The sequence below is a fragment of the Mastigoproctus giganteus genome, chromosome 3, assembly GCF_048544385.1.
Source record: "Mastigoproctus giganteus isolate SK-2022 chromosome 3, ASM4854438v1, whole genome shotgun sequence".
NCBI lineage: Eukaryota > Metazoa > Arthropoda > Arachnida > Uropygi > Thelyphonidae > Mastigoproctus > Mastigoproctus giganteus.
In genome coordinates, this window is record NC_143577.1 from 199620458 (window position 1) to 199633190 (window position 12733).

The 12733-nt window shown below is 33.0% G+C and overlaps 1 protein-coding gene across 4 annotated transcripts in view; it reads left to right on the forward strand.

Annotated features, from left to right (window-relative positions):
- Positions 1 to 12733, forward strand: part of LOC150088568 (eukaryotic translation initiation factor 5-like) — a 164422-nt gene that overhangs the window by 51285 nt on the left and 100404 nt on the right. For 3 of the 4 annotated variants that reach the window (XM_090369566.1, XM_090369569.1, XM_090369567.1), the window contains exon 4: positions 6750 to 6905. The exons of the other annotated variant lie outside the window; for it this stretch is intronic. The gene's annotated coding sequence lies outside the window, so the exon portion shown is untranslated. The remainder of the gene's footprint in view (positions 1 to 6749; positions 6906 to 12733) is intronic. 4 annotated transcript variants of the gene reach the window in all.

Here is a 12733-nt window from a genome sequence, read left to right on the forward strand (position 1 = left end):
GTGTAACAAAATTTTTAGCGAACCCCATTCAGCATAATATTTTTTTTATCGCGAACCCTTTTCGACTGATTTTTTTTAGCAAACCCCTTTCAACATATTTTTAAATTGAACCACTAAGCCCATATTCTCTGAAATCATATAATATTTCTGAATTTTTATTATAAAATATTTCCATAGCTCCATTTTTATAAGTGATGTATTGTAATAATAAAAATTATTATGCATCATTTAAACTTTGTAAAGCAGTTATTAATCAGTCCCAACTAGATTTCGAACAGGCTAAGAGCAGAAAACTTGCTTCTTGTCCAGTGGTAACCAACCATTTTGTCTCTTGCCAAAACTATTGGCTGCAATTTTTGCCCATCTCTGGTCCCACTTCTGTCAAAACCAGATGGTTCTGTTGCCACATCAGCCAAAAATAAAGCTGACCTGCAGCATCCTATTTTTCTTCCAACTTGTGTATTGATGATCTTGGTAAATCGCCTCAAACCATTCCCGGTACATCCCATTTTATGCCTCTTGTGGTCTTTCTTCAAAAGGATGTCAGAAGGATTTTGATGAATCTGATACTAAGAAAGCTCCAGGTCCTGATGGTATTTCTCCACTTGTTCTCAAAACCTGAGCTTTTGTTCTTTGCCACTTTTTTCGCTTCCTTATTCCAAAGGTGTTTTTCCTTCTGCTTGGAAATTTTTTCATATCCAGACAGTTCCTTAAAAAGGGTGACAAATCCCTCCCATCCAATTATTGTCCCATTGCAATTACCTCTAATTTTCTAAAGTAATGGAGAAATCAATTAACCACCAACTCTCAAACCAGGGTGCTGCATTCGGGGGTGCCACTTAATTTGGGTTTAAGTTACTTAAACTTATTATTTGTTTAAATTTATATGTTTATTTCATTATAAAAAGGTGTACAGTATTAGTTAATTTAGTGGTGATCTATAATTGATGTTTACTTAGTACCTCTATATAAAGAATAAAATTATTATATACTGTGTGTGTGTATATATATATATATATATAATTTGTATTATAGAATGTAATTTTTATAATTATATTATTGTAATAACTATCATATAACATATTTTTTTTTAATATTACACACACACACACACACACACACACACACACACACACACACACACACACACACACACACACACACACACACACACAATCTAATCTAACAGGCAGAAATTTGAGTAGGGGTGCCACAAAATAAAATAAATGACTTAGGGGTGCCGTTATTAAAAAAAAAGGTTGAAAACCACTGTTTTAAACTATCTAGAAACATTCCGTCTGATCAACTCAACAATCGCCAGTATGGGTTCCGTCAGTGTTGATTCACTGGTGATATTCTGGCTTATGTTACCCATTTAGGGACAAATTCAATGGAAAAGTTGGGTGAGACACAAGCAGTTGCTCTAGACAACTCAAAGGCTTTTGTTCATGTTTAGCATAAAGGTCTTCTAAATAAGCTTCCACCCTATGATTTACCTGCTGTTTTTTGTAATTGGGTATCCAGTTTTATCTCTGACTGCTCACTGATTAATGGTAGATGGCTCTGTTTTCTAACTTCTCCACTAATGCTGGTGTTCCCCAAGATTCAGTGGTGTTCAAGTTGGTGTTCCCTAACCTACTCTTTTCCTCTTGTTAATTAATGACCTTCTTCCTTTGACTGGAAATCCTATCCATCGTTTTGCTCACGATAGCACATTGCATTCCACCTTCCAGTTTGGGAAACCTTTCCCTGCTCAAACAGCTTCAACTTCTCGAATATCCACTAGCATTCCCTTAAATGCTAATCTCCAGGTAATTATCTAGTGGGGCAAAGATAACTTAATTTCAATCCTTCTAAAACTCAGTCCTGTCTTATATCTCTCAAAAAAGTCAAAAAGGATTCTTCTACTCCTATGTTTATCTTCGATGACGCTCTGAGTTCTAGGCAAGATCTTGGTTATTACCCTGACTTCTAATCTCTCTTGGAATAAAGTATATTACAAATATTGCTTCCTCTGCATATAAAAAACTTGCTTTTTCTCTTTTATCTTGGCATTACTTTTCTTCCAAACTGTTGTTGACTCAGTAGAAATTGCAAATTCGGCCTACCATGGAATATTGTTCCCATATCTGGGGCGGTGCCCCCAAAACCTTTCTCAAGCTTCTAGATTCCATTCAAAAGAGGGCAGTTAGATTAATGTCTCATCTCTAACAAAAAAAAAAAAAAAAAATTATGGTATTAGGGTCACTTGTAAATGATTTTGGGACTTGCGCTCATCTTATTATGGAGGCCACTGTTTTACACCACGATGGGAGGTGGCAAGTTAACAATAGACCTGCTAGGCGTTACAACAGCAATACAGAGTGTGGTGATTAACATCCTCTATTTCTCTTACTCCTCCTTTTTCCTTTCCTTTTCTCCTGCTACACTCAGTGCACAGGTATTGATCGTTCATGCATGCGTGGGATTTTCCTTTACAATATATATTTGGTTGATCTTATCAAGTTGAAGAAGAGGCCCATTGCTTCAAAAGTTGCTCATCTTATTTTATATACATGAATGTATGTTTTAGCATTTTTATTTGGTTGTCTTATTTTATGTTTTAATTGTATATAATTCTGTTTTGTTTTAATTTATTGTATACAGTTAGTGATTTTAAATTCTTGTATATACAGGCAGTTCTCGCTTTTGTTAATTAATTCCCGAGTTAATTAATTCCCGAGTTTACGAGTTTTTTTTCAAGTATTAAGTATCAACAAAATCGAAAATATTAATTGCAAAAAATGAATATTAAACATTCATAAATACTGCATTTCAAACCACACGCGTAGCTATAGAATACAGTGTACCCCGATACAATTCGATATTAATCTGTTACCATCGTATCGCGAGAATATTGTAATGTTGAACCCAATAACACGTTTTTTGGTAATTCATTCCACAACCTCGGAAGTTCAAATTTTCACTATATAACTCCCTGAAAGGTCGTTTTTATAGTGTAAATTGTATTGATTACCAATTCAAATCATTAAATGCACTACACTTTCATCGTTATCATATGTTCTGTTATAAGAACCAATTTTGAACAGCTTTGTGATATTTTTCTAAAGCACATTTACATTTCTGGAAGTCACGATCATAACAATTTGCACTTTCCGCTTTATTGGGCTTTTCTGTTACTGCAAGCAATTATAAACGGGTAGTAAACTTGATGTTATTGCATTTGTGAAAATACCGATAGCTGGACATGTGTGGGTTTTTACGTTATTATGGTGAAATGTGTTTGCCCTTTACTGAAATTTTCAATCGTATAAAAAATAAATAAATTTTCAGAATCTTCTCTTCATTCCTTTTTTTTTTTTTAAGCTTCGTAAATTTGTTACTTCGCAAATCGTGTGAGTTGCAATTTGTGCATTCCGTTAAAAAATGCTTATGCATGCTATTGAAATTTATAAAGAAAAGAGAAGATTAGCTTGGAAATAAATGCCTCTTGAAGCATTTCTGAAAAAGACGACTCCTTGTGCAACAAACCAAGTGCTGAGCCAATAATGAGTGATCAACGAGTGTGCATTTAGTCGATGATGATGGTGAAGAATTAACATTCTTTAACATTTTGTAAGTCATAAATAATTTCTCTATTATTATAATTTGCTTGATTTTACAGGCTACGTTTTCATTTTTTTAGATAAATTAATCATTGTTTAAACATAAACTAATTAGCTAACTAATTTCATTGTTGATAACGTAACCCCTATTTTTAACATTATGTCTATGGGAAATAAATTTCCGCTTTGAGCACGCGCTAGGAACGAATTAACTCATAAAGTCGAGAACTACCTGTATTTATTTATAGTTTCTAATTATCATAATTTATTTTAGTAAACTGTTTGAAGTCAGTAGAGGCAATATTTCATTATCATGTTTAATCCTGATGCCCAAGGACTCTTTTCTGATATTATTTTCTCCATCTATAAAACAAAAGGATATTTCCCATTCAGTTCAGTAACTTAGGTGTTGAGCACTATTGACACCTAATTTATTGAAGGAAAGTACCCATAGAAAAAGATGTCTGAGGTACATGAAGGTCAAATTTTTTTTAGCTTTCCACAATTTTTAGGATTATTAAAATTGTGTATGATGAAAAAATTGTCACAAACAGTTATGTTATTTATTGTAATATTTATACATACACGTACATATAATTAATTTTATTAATAAGAAAAAGGAAATACAAATTCAAGATAAAATTACAAAAATACAATTATAGTAACAAAATACAAATACAATTCCAGTAACAAAAATTGCAATATTTTATTTTTTATAATATTTAATGAGCAATTTGATACTGTTTATTTTTATCAATGATATCTGGATTGGTATTTGTCGTAGTAATGCACAGAGTATTTTCTATATTTGTCAAATTCCATATTCAAAAATATATATAATAAATGGGGATCATTTATTATATATATTTTGAAAACAACTGCAGGCCAGAGTTTGCCCACCCCTGCTCTAGATAGTAGCAGTGTCAAAAGATTTTGTTTACAAGTGAACAAAATCAAATCTCTTGATGCTGTTATTACTGCCTGAAAGTGTGTACAGAGTACACAGTTGATACTCTTGTTAAATAAGAGTAGAGCAATCTAATGATGGGTTTTAAAGTCCATATTGGTAAATAAAATAAGTAAGCTAAGTTTTGGTTCAGAGAGTGCCCATACTAACAGTGACGTTAGGAGATGTTATAGCATGAGACTTTCTCATCATCTGTTCTGCAACCATTGGCTATATGGCCTAGAACACTGATAGCTTTGCCCTACATTGATAGTTTTGACAACTGTGTGCTCTTTACACCATTGAAATTTTTTGGAAAATATCTTGTGCATGAGCATAAAGATGTATTGAGCTACAAAGCCAGGCCTCTGTTGGAGAAACAATTCTCCAACAATTCTGTTGGAGAAGTGTTTGGGGTAAGCTGAGATTCTGAATCAAATGACAGTCAACATGACTATGAAAGTAGGTGGGATTTATTGGTTTTATCCCCCACGTCGTGGTACCTGTGTTTTTGAGGAATGAGTTAAGTATGGAGATATGTATTGTGTGTGCGCACACACACACACACACACCAGACATTCAGTTCAGCACTTCCTTACTGGTTTTGTGGACCCCCCCCCCCAGCAGCTTGCAAGGAGATTATAAGAGTTACACAAGAAAATTTGGTAATGATATCTTTTAATTGCTTGGTTCTTACCATTATTTTAGTTTCCTTTCAATTTATTAAAATATTTAAGAAAGGGAATAGGAACTTTTCACATTTTTATGTGAAAACAAGGCTGTGTATCTCTTGGCTCTCATCCAGGTTTGAAATGCACCTGTCATGAAAACAAGAAACAAAACATTTCCATTCACATGCGAAGTGGCAGAAATTCTTGCAATATTAGATTATAATCCGTGTACTCATTAAATGAAAAAAGAAAAATAAATTTATTTTTTTTACCCTAAAGTGGAAATGGAATTAAGTTTTTTGAGTTGTCAATCAAGATGGTTTAAATGCACTTGGAGCATCTTGTTGAATAAGTTATGAAATTACAAACACTGAAGCCTTCATCCTTGGCAAAAAGTTTTTGCTCAGTGTAGAAAAAGCTTTTGTTTTTTGCACATTTCACAAAAAGATGAAAAAAAAAAAAAAATCTAACTTAATATATATTTTTTAATAAGCATGGATTGTTATGTAAAATTTTATTTACATTGTGTCAATAATAGAAACTTTATTACATCAAGATTTCCTTATCAGTAGCATGTTAGTTATAATCACCATCCTCCCACGTTGGATGAAAAAGGCTATTCCATGGATGTGAAGAATTTTTTTGGATTTTTGCCCCTTAGAGTTCCCCCCCCCCCCGGCTAGCAAACAGTCAAACTGGCTGAAGAATACTTGCAATTATAGGCACAATGTACTGGTGCCTTTGTTGCTTAACACACACTTTGCATCTCAAGACATTCTCTTTATCTGAACACTTCCAACTTCCACTTTTCAAAGAAGCTTTGTGGTTGTTAGAATCAGAATTGCATGGTTTTTACTTTCTTGTTATTTTGAAATTTTTACAGTAAGAGCCCTCTTAATGATAATGAGAAGATGTACTGTGGTGGGGCAGAGAAGGAAGTACCTCTCATATCAGATCTCATTGCGTATTCATTGTTAGTACAGCTACATGAGACTTAGCACACAACTTGTGGAAAGACATGTCTTTGGACTGTTGGCCATTACACTTGAAATAGTAGTCCTGCTCTATAAGAAAAATTAATGAAGATGATGTCTTTGCATTCCAATAAACATTAACTATTAAATTGTCCAGAGAGGGTAGTATTGAATTTTTTTATTTGTGTGCAAATTTGTGCTGTTTCATGCTGGCTTGCTTGCATTTGGGGGTGAAGTGGTGCACCCTGGGTTTCATTACAAGTCACAGTTGAGTAGAATTTACCCACTGTTGCAGAAGTTAGGTCGAAATACTTTTGTTTAGCAAAAAAAAGCTGAGGTACTCAATGTGTACGGACTTTACTAAATTTTAACTTCAAGTGGATGATTTTCTCCACGCTACTATAATAATGGTTACCCCTCCACCCACTGATGTGACCATAGCTGCTTTGCATCCTTATTTCTTAATATTCTCATTCATATTTAAATACGCTCATAATACAGTATCACAGTGAATGCATATTTCTGACAATGTTAAATCCACCATTTTCAATAGAGTGAGAAAAAGTCCATCCTATGCTTTGCAATTCGAGTCTGCGGATGATAGGCGGATGATAGTAATCCAGCTATTTTACTTGTGTTTGTGCAATACTTGATGTTGCAGTGGAGGAAAACCTACTGTTCTGTCATCCTTTACCAGAACATACAACAGGTGAGGATATTTTTAACCTAATTAACTCTTATTTAAAAAAAAAAAAAAAAACTCAGTGCTATCAGTATTTGTACTAATGGCACAAAATCAGTGACAGAAAAATATGCAGATTTATTATTTTTATTAAATGTCTGTGAAAGCCTTATGAATTTGCTGTAATATTCACAGACAAGCTTTTGCATCAAAGTGAATGTTTCAAAATTAAAAGGGGGTGCTTGATGATGTTGTCAAAATAGTCAATTTGATTAAGGCAGCACCTATGAGTTCAAAATTATTTCAGTCATTATATAAAGAAATACACTGTAGAAGTTTGATGGCTGTCACATGGCAAAGTTTTCAGCATTTATTTGGATGTGAATTCCAAGTCTTTCCCCACCCTCCCAACACACACAGTTCCCTTTCATCTCTAGGATCCTTTGACTGAATTCTTGGAAGATATCTTTTTTGCATTGATTCTTATTTGTTACTTCAAGGTGTTAGTGTAACAATTTCTAATGCTTATGATCAACTGGAGTCAATGATAAAAAAAAAAAAAAAAAAAAAGTTTAAATTTTTGTACCCTAGGAAAAATTTTTTTTAAAATTTTTGTATGCCTTAGGGAAAAAAAGACCGGATGTTTTCTATTAGTAATTGTATTAGTATTAGTAAGTATATGGAATCTGGACCACATGAAAGAAAATATGGAACATCTCTGATTACTTCAAGTGATATGAGGACATTTTTTCCATAAATAATGATAGCAGATTATAATTGTTATAGGTGCCAACTCTCCAGATATATGACGGAGAATCAGTTTTTTCACATAATTTTACCCCAACTCCATCTCACTGTCACTCCATTTCTTCAAAAAAAAAAAAAAAATTAAAATTCTGTGAATTTCTGCCAATTGAAAATTCAAATGTAGGATAACAGCATTGTTTTCTGTAATATATGTGATTGTTTATATGGTGATTGATTATATTTATATGGTGTGAAGCTAATTAACAATGTCCTTCAGAAGACATATGCAAGATATTCCATGTGTTGTAAAATCTGGAAAAGTTAACACCTTAGTTTTGTATGCTGTATGTAGATATGTAAGCATAAAGGCAGCATGCAATGCATAGAAAGGAATGCAAAAATAAATGTTGCATTTCATAGTGATGTATGTGCTGAAATATATTCATATTTTTTATTGTTGAATAATCTTCCTCTGAATTGTGCTAATCATGCTGTGCATTTGCACAGATAGGTAAAGAGCCAGTGGTGACTCTGAAAATTGGGCCATTTTCAATTGCTACAGATGGCAGTAATCAAAGTGATTTTAGGTTGCATCCCATTGTGGTGATCTTTCCTAACAAAAGCAAGTTGGGCAATATATGCAGTGCATTACATTTCAGGCATGGTTGATTTCTTAAAATTTAGTGAATTTTTTCTTTAAGGATCTTGTTACCAATTAATTACTGGTTGATTAAATAATAATACATAAGTATTTTCACTTTCCTGCACATACCTCAAACTATTTGCTCAATGTTTTGTCAGACTTTGTAATCATAGCACATGAGATGCGATACATTCACTGTGATGTTATAAATGAAACAAATAGAAACTACACCTCAGATGTAGTATGCCAATACTATATGCCTTTTTATAATGTTCTTTATTTCTTCCTGGAATTTAAGAACACATTGTTTCCATGATTAGCAAAATGATTAAATAGTAATAATTTATGTTATCTATATGTATTTATTTAAACTGATAACAAAATGAGTTTCTCAAAGAATAACTTTTATGCATGAACCAAGGATATTTTCTTTCTGTGGTCTTGCCATATTTCCCATTCATCCATCTAATCAGTGTATAGCAACAAACATTATCTAGTTTGTCAACTAAAATGTAATAGCATATAGGCTCCTATTTATTACATATAGAAGCAGTGATCCCAGAATAACCAGTTGGATGGTATTGCAGTCAAGGTAGTGTAGATTGAATAAGTCCTGAGGGTAATTGTACAGTTGAATGTGAACTTTTCTGAGTAGTGTAGACAGGCTGCTGGTATAGCTCCTGCCATTCTGTCAATGGTATACAGAAATTTTACCAACAGGGACAAGGTGTGTCTTGTTGTGAAAAGCAGTGGTTAGGCCACATCTTGTACTGCATGCGGGTTTGGAATCCTCATTTAGAAAAGATGTGGATCTGTTAGAACAGGTGAAGAGAAGAGCAGCTGGATTAATCAAGGACCCAAAGGGGTACTCTTACCATAAGTAAATTGAGAAATGATGGTTGTAGGATAGATGTGTGAATATTTGCTTTCAGCCAGAGTAATATTGATCGTTGGAACAAACTTTGATCTGGTGTTGTGGATGTGGGTAGTTTGAATAATTTTAAGGAAGAATTAAACAATTTATTAGAGGTGTACAGGTATAGTGGGGGGAAAATATTTTTTTTATTTTTTTTTATTTGCCACTACCAATACTAAAATTTCATGAAAACCTGTCCAGTGCTTCAGCTACAATATATAATTTATGGCTAGCCTATTTAATATGTATTGGGGGGGGGGGGGTGGAGAATGAAATAATAATTAGGTTTTTTTTTTTTTTTTTTTTTGTTCTGAGTTAGTTCTGAGCTTTTTGTTGGTTTTATTGAAATTTGGGATGGACCAACAAATATTTCTAAAGGACCCAAATATAAAATTTCAAAATATTTTTATTTCATTTTTTTCAAAAAATGGGTTATCAGCGGGTAATGCTTAAATCAAATGGTGACTATTTTGCTTCAAAATACTATATAAAATTGTTATCTTCCCTATCCTGATGTGGGGGGGTGTTATTTATATGATAAATTTGGTTTTGATTAAATTGTAAACAGGAATGTTATTAGGTTGAGGACGCACACACATGCAATGAAATCACAAGCCAACAGTATTTAGAAAGTAGGCTGACAAACGTGGCAGTTTTTGGAACATTTTCTTTAAAAAGCCAAGGATTTCTGTCATGATGCCAAATTTAAGACCATCTTCTGTTGAGCTGAACTTTGTTTGAAACAAGCCAAAAAGTTTTAGTTGAATTGTTTTGCTGTCAATTTTTAGTGAACTTTCAACAATTATTTTAATATTACTGTGCACTTAACTACAAACAGATGAGAGCACCAGTGATTGATTTTGTAAATATATTACATACAGGAGTTTTATATTACATGTGTAGGCATTTTATTTTAAATAAATTCATTATGCTTCAAATGCTGTAAACTGTTCACTGTTTAAAAAAAAAAAAAAAAAATTTTAAAGTGACTCACTATCTTAATAGTGGATTCCTTTTAATTGTTTTTACTAATTAACTATTACCAAGGGAATTGTGACGATAATATATAGAAACTGCTGCCTATGAAAGAAAAGATGACTCAAAGCAAATGAGATAGAATAGACAGTCTGTTCATGGGAGTCAACATTTTTGGAATGTAGCAATTAAATATTTTTAAAATTAAAAAAATTCATCCATATTTTCAGTGTGTGTGCACACACACATAGGCTTTCTTTTCTGTCTCTCCTTAAGATTCAGAAATGTGTCAAAATGGTTACCCCAGTAAAAACTTTCAGCTGTTAGAAAGCTGAAAACAATTTTCCTACTTGTTCAGATTCTTTAAATTAAAAAAATTGAATCATTCATGATGCAGAAGTAAATATAGCACTGCAAATATATGATCTTTCTTGAGTTTGAATATCATCTTAATATTTGAGGGCAACAAGACATACTCAAGTGAAAGTTTAAGATGAAAATAAATAAAACTGACTTTTTCTCTTTGTTTAAAAAACTGCAAGGTTTCTTCTACCAGTGATTCTTTTTGCAGACCTTGTATATTTATACTAAGCAAACAAGCTGGGTGGGCCAGATCTTGTTGATACCTATTTGTAGAATTTGGCATTTAACTTCTTTTTTGATTGCAGTTGTCTTAAATTAAAAGCTTTAATAGATTACAGAAAAAATCCTAAACTCCCAAGAAGTTTAATAGGAGTTGAGTAATAATAATGATTTAAATATTAAGGAGAATTGTGGAGTTTTTGGACTGGAGGGGGAAACAAAGTATATAGGAAAACAGAAGTGGGGATAGAGAAATGAATAGACTAGATAACTAGGACTTTTACACAGTCCTGGAAAGTAGAAATATATGTAACATGTCTCATATAGGCATCAGTCATTCAGGTTCAGTCTACTATTCCCACCCATTCTCCATAGCAGCTTGGTTGCCATGATACATTGCTTTGCCATTCTTTTGAAGAGATCTGGGTTCAGTTTTTCACTAGAAGCGGTGGAATTTCTGATGTCTCTTCTTGACACTGGATTTAGCTGATCACAGGCAGAGGGTTTTTCATCCTGCACAACTTACTTATTGGTCCTTGAACATGCACTTCTGTGAGCAAAAAATACACAATTAAAATTGGTTACAACAAGCATGGACATAATCACTCATAGCTATGCTATCTCCAAGTTAAGTTTACGAGCATTTATTTATGGATATAATGAGCAGCAAACTTGGTAAACTGATTAAGCGTATAAGACCACTGAGCTACTGTATTCTTTCTTCTGTATGTATTCCCTCAGTTTAGACCATTAAATTTTATAAACAACAGGGCTTATCCTAGAGTACGGTAAGGGTTACGTTTCAAGACCTACCATGGATGACTGAAACTGTAGATATAAGCGAACACCTGCTGACCCCATATATAAAGTGATTTTCTTGTACATACATATGTATAATGAAGTTTAATTGATAAATTAAACACACAGTAAGACATTACCAACTTTAAATACAGTAATAATAAAGTACAGCAGACTCTTGATTTACCGGGACACTTCAAGACTCCAAATTAAAAAAAGAAAAGAAAAAAAACCCAACCAGAAATCATAAAATTCAAGTAATAACTAGAATAGGTATAAACAGATATTTTGCAAGTCGTAAATAAGCGACAAGAACCGGCGTTATAAGTTGTCATTGGGAGATTAGTGTACCTATTATCTTGCAGTCTCTGTTGTCTTCACACCTACTGCTCAAAACAAAAAAAAAGAGACAAAATGTTTAGTTTGATTTAGTGCGTCGCATCAATCGTTGCGTTCCGTCGCACCACAAAAGGACAAATTTTGTTTCGTTGTTTATGTTGTGGATGTTGGAATTTTTTTATATATATATATAGTAACCATTTTTTATTATTATTTTTTTTTTAATTTATTTATTTATTTTTTTTGTTTAGAAATTGCGAAAATGATGGGCAAACGCAAGCGCTGTGCTTTCAAATTAAACAAAAACTTGAAATTATTCAAAAGTTTGAAAATGGTGCATCTGTTAAATCTCTAAAGCATTATAATGTTGGTGACCAAACCATATGCGATATCGTAAAAAAATAAAGGGAAGCATCGTATTGGACACGCGAGTAGTACGTGTTAAGTTTTTTCATTTTTTTCCCATGGTTAACCGTGGGTAACTGAATCAGCGGATACGGGGGCACAACTGTAATTACGATAGATCACTTTGTTTCTTGTCTCTCTCTCTCTCGTTTAAAGATGCAGTGCAAAATATGTTAATTAAACATTAATTGCATCAGGAAACTTGCAAAAGTAAACATTTATTCCTGAAAGGAGAACCAGCTACAGTATTTGTCAGCTACAATTCAGTTAAATTTTTGTAAACAATAGCATGTGATAACCTTTTCAACAGCATCGAGAACAGCAAAAACTGCTGGAGCTGGTGAGCACTTTGTGGAATCAAACTTGCCACAGTGTTTAGTGGCATCGTATAAAATGCCGTATTCAGGTTTACCAAAAATTTGTACTGTTGGTGATAAAAAAAAAAAAAAA